This window comes from Triticum aestivum, chromosome 2D, assembly GCF_018294505.1.
Source record: "Triticum aestivum cultivar Chinese Spring chromosome 2D, IWGSC CS RefSeq v2.1, whole genome shotgun sequence".
In the NCBI taxonomy this organism is placed as follows: domain Eukaryota; kingdom Viridiplantae; phylum Streptophyta; class Magnoliopsida; order Poales; family Poaceae; genus Triticum; species Triticum aestivum.
In genome coordinates, this window is record NC_057799.1 from 513,675,923 (window position 1) to 513,681,392 (window position 5,470).

Here is a 5,470-nt window from a genome sequence, read left to right on the forward strand (position 1 = left end):
CCATTCAAATCATGCAAGTAAGAGTCCAAAACAATGGCAAAAGTGTTTGGAAAAGTAGATACGACGGAGACGTATCAACTCCCCCAAGCTTAAACCTTTGCTTGTCCTCAAGCACTTCAGTTGATAAACTGAAAGTGATAAAGAAAAACTTTTACAAACTCTGTTTGCTCTTGTTGTTGTAAATATGTAAAGCCAACATTCAAGTTTTCAGCAAAGATTATGAACCAACCATATTCACAATAACATTTAGGTCTCATGTTTACTCATGTCAATGGCAAAATCAACTAGCGAGCAATAATAATAAATCTCGGATGACAACACTTTCTCAAAACAATCATAATATGATATAACAAGATGGTAACTTGCTATCCCTTTCTGAGACAGCAAAACATAAATGCAGAGCACCTTTAAAGATCAAGGACTGACTAAACATTGTAATTCATGGTAAAATACATCCAGTCATAGTCATACCTGATGACCCACAAGTATAGGGGATCTATCGTAGTCCTTTCGATAAGTAAGAGTGTCGAACCCAACGAGGAGCAGAAGGAAATGATAAGCGGTTTTCAGCAAGGTATTCTCTGCAAGCACTGAAATTATAGGTAACAGATAGTTTTGTGATAGGATAATTTGTAACGACCAACAAGTAACAAAAGTAAATAAAGTGCAGCAAGGTGGCCCAATCCTTTTTGTAGCAAAGGAAAAGCCTGGACAAACTCTTATATAGAGAAAAGCGCTCCCGAGGACACATGGGAATTATCATCAAGCTAGTTTTCATCACGTTCATATGATTCACGTTCGGTACTTTGATAATTTGATATGTGGGTGGACCGGTGCTTGGGTGCTGCCCTTACTTGGACAAGCATCCCACTTATGATTAACCTCTATTGCAAGCATCCGCAACTACAACAAAAGTATTAAGGTAAACCTAACCATAGCATGAAACATATGGATCCAAATTAGCCCCTTACGAAGCAACACATAAACTAGGGTTTAAGCTCTGTCACTCTAGCGACCCATCATCTACTTATTACTTCCCAATGCCTTCCTCTAGGCCCAAATAATGGTGAAGTGTCATGTAGTCGACGTTCACATAACACCACTAGAGGAGACACAACATACATCTCATTAAAATATCGAACGAATACCAAATTCACATGACTACTAATAGCAAAACTTCTCCCATGTCCTCAGGAACAAACATAACTACTCACAAAGAATATTCATGTTCATAATCAAAGGGGTATTAATATGCATATAGGATCTGAACATATGATCTTCCACCAAATAAACCAACTAGCATCAACTACAAGGAGTAATCAACACTACTAGCAACCTACAGGTACCAATCCCAGACTTAGAGACAAGAATTGGATACAAGAGATGAACTAGGGTTTGAGAGGAGATGGTGTTGGTGAAGATGTTGATGGAGATTGCCCTCTCCCGATGAGAGGAGCGTTGGTGATGACGATGGCGATGATTTCCCCCTCCCGGAGGGAAGTGTCCCCGGCAGAATAGCTCTGCCGGAGCCCTAGATTGGTTCCGCCAAGGTTCCGCCTCGTGGCGGCGGAGTCTCATCCCGAAAGCTTGCTTATGATTTTTCTTCGGGCGAAAGACTTCATATAGCAGAACATGGGCACCGGAGGGCCAACAGGGGGCCCACGAGGCAAGGGGGCGCGCCCAGGGGATAGGGCGCCCCCCCCACCCTCGTGGACAGGTGGAGGCCCCCCTGACGTATTTCTTCCGCTCAATATTTTTTATTATTTCCAAAAATAACTTTCATGGAGTTTCAGGACTTTTGGAGTTGTGCAGAATAGGTCTCTAATATTTGCTCCTTTTCCAGCCCAGAATTCCAGCTGCCGGCATTCTCCCTCCTTATGTAAACCTTGTAAAATAAGAGAGAATAGGGATAAGTATTGTGACATAATGTGTAATAACAGCCCATAATGCAATAAATATTGATATAAAAGCATGATGCGAAATGGACGTATCAACTCCCCCAAGCTTAGACCTCGCTTGTCGTCAAGCGGAAGCCGATAACGATAAATATGTCCACATGTTTAGAGGTAGAGGTGTCGATAAAATAAAATACGGACATGAGGGCATCATGATTATTCTCATAACAGCAACATATATGGATAATGTCATATGATTTCCTATGCTTAAGTATTTATCTATTCACAATGCAAAGTATGAATCAGAAACTTTATTGAGAACTAACAAACAATAATCTCAGTCATTGAAGCAATTGCAATTTATCATAACATCAGAAAGAGTCTATGTCAGAGCTTTCTAGCAAGTCCACATACTCAACTATCATTTAGTCTTTCATAATTGCTAACACTCACGCAATACTTGTGGTTACGGAGTTTTAATCGGACACAGAGAAAGACAGGGGCTTATAGTTTCGCCTCCCAACCTTTTACCTCAAGGGTAATGTCAACAATAATAATTCATGCTAACCTACATCCAATTAGATATATATATATATATCAGGATCTTTCCAACATCCTGTGCTTGCCAAAGGATAAAATGTAAAAAGGAAAGGTGAAGATCACCATGACTCTTGCATAAGGTAGAAGATAATAATAAAAGATAGGCCCTTCGCAGAGGGAAGCAGAGGTTGCCATGCGCTTTCAAGGTTGGATGCACAAAATCTTAATGCGAAAGAACGTCACTTTATATTGCCACTTGTGATATGAACCTTTATTATGCAGTCCGTCGCTTTTATTTCTCCCACATCACAAGATCGTATAAAGCTTATTTCCTCCACACCAATCAATCATACATATTTAGAGTGCAATTTTTATTGCTTGCACCGATGACAACTTACTTGAAGGATCTTACTCAATCCATAGGTAGATATGGTGGACTCTCATGGCAAAACTGGTTTAAGGGTTTTGGAAGCACAAGTAGTATCTCTACTTGGTGCAAAGAATTTGGCTAGCATGAGGGGGAAAGGCAAGCTCAACATGTTGGATGATCCATGACAATATACTTTATCTCAGATATAAGAAAACATAACCCATTACATTGTCTTCCTTGCCCAACATCAACTCTTTAGCATGTCATATTTTAATGAGTGCTCCCAATCATAAAAAGATGTCCAAGATAGTATATTTATATGTGAAACCTCTCTTTCTTTATTACTTCCTATTAATTGCCACGATGACCAAAGCTATGTTTGTCAACTCTCAACAATTTTTAATCATCATACTCTTTCTATGTGAAGTCATTACTCTTCATAAGATCAATATGATCTCTTTATTTGTTTTTATTCTTTTCTCTTTTCTTTTATTCACTCAAGATCATGGCAAAATAATCAAGCCCTTGACTCAACACTAATCTTTATTATATAGCTCACGGACTCGATTACATAGAGGGATCATAAAGCAAAACTCAAAACTAGATCATACCAAAACTTTATTCTACTAGATCAAGATACTACTAATAGGATCGAACTAAGAAAAACGGTAAAGATAGGAGTGTGATGGTGATACGATACCGGGGCATCTCCCCCAAGCTTGGCAGTTGCCAAGGGGAGTGCCCATACCCATGTGATTATATCTCCTTTGTTGGTGAAGGGATTGTTGATGATGTAGGCTTGTTGTCCATCTTCCAAGGCATAGGCTCACCATCATAGAAGGATGATCGAGTCTCTGGGATCCTTAAATCTGCAGCCAAACTCATCCTTTTGAATCTATATTCATACTCACAGTTTTGGTTTTGCAGGTCATAGATTTGGGCTTGGAGGTGCTCGATTTTCTCGTGGAGCTTGAAGATGGCCTCCCCAATGTCCTTGGCATCCAGCTTGTGGTTATTGGTGAACTCCGTGATCATTATGTGAATGGAGTCAAGTCCACGCTCCACCATCTCCTGGCACTTGAAAACTTGCTGCTCCATTGCTTCAAGCCTTGTCTCCATGCTTCCGGTCCTCCCTGGTCCCTCAACATCGCGGATGTGCAGCAACCCATCAAGCATCTCAATGGTTTGAGGGTGTTGCAGCACCTCCGCGAGGTAGGGGTTGATGACCTTCTCGAATAACTTGTCCTTGGTGGCGCTTGGAGACGTCATGATGATCTAGATCTGTCTGGAAAACAGCTCGAAACAAGAACAGAGGATAATTGCGTGATACGATGGTCAAAACCTTCGGGAGAATATATAATGAATTTTTACCGACCAAAATACGTAACGTGCAAGAAAACGGAGTCCGGAGAGCACACGAGGTGCCCACGAGGTAGGGGGGCGCGCCCTCCACCCTCGGGGAGGCCTCGTGTCCTTCCCGAACTGCTTCTTATTTTTCTATTTTTCTAAATATTCCAAAACGGAGAAAAAATGCCTTTAGAACTGTTTTGGAGTCGGTTTACTTACCGTACCACATACTTATTCCTTTTCGGAGTCTGAAACGTTCCGGAAAGTGTCCCTTATGTATTCCTCCGGGGTTACGGTTTCAATAACATTGGTTTCAACATTTATAGGATTACCTGAGATATTGTGTTTGATTCTTTGACCATTTACCACCTTCGAATTTGTGCCTTCGAAGTTGTTGATTTTTATGGCACCGGAACGATAGACCTCCTCGATAACGTAAGGACCTTCCCATTTAGAGAGAAGTTTTCCTGCAAAAAAACTTAAACGAGAGTTGTATAGCAATACATAATCACCTACATTAAACTCACGCTTTTGTATCCTTTTGTCATGCCACCTTTTAACTTTTTCTTTAAACAACTTGGCATTCTCATAGGCTTGGGTTCTCCATTCATCAAGTGAGCTAATGTCAAATAACCTCTTCTCACCGGCAAGTTTGAAATCATAGTTGAGCTCTTTAATAGCCCAATAAGCCTTATGTTCTAGTTCGAGGGGTAAGTGACATGCTTTTCCATAAACCAGAGACATACCATAGGATTTTTATATGCAGTTCTATAGGCCCATAATGCATCATCAAGTTTCTTGGACCAATTCTTTCTAGATCTATTGACAGTCTTTTGCAAAATTAATTTGAGCTCTCTATTACTCAATTCTACTTGACCGCTAGACTGTGGGTGATAAGGAGATGCAATTCTATGATTAACATCATATTTAGCAAGCATTTTTCGGAAAGCACCATGAATAAAATGTGAACCACCATCAGTCATTAAATATCTAGGGACTCCAAACCTCGGAAAAATAACTTCTTTAAGCATTTTAATAGAAGTGTTATGATCAGCACTACTGGTTGGAATAGCTTCCACCCACTTAGTAACATAATCAACAGCAACTAAAATATGTGTGTATCCATTAGAGGCAGGAAAAGGTCCCATATAATCGAAGCCCCGAACATCAAATGGTTCAATAACAAGTGAATAATTCATAGGCATTTCTTGACGTCTACTAATATTACCAATTCTTTGACATTCATCACAAGACAAGACAAACTTACGGGCATCCTTGAAGAGAGTAGGCCAATAAAAACCGGATTGCAATACCTTAT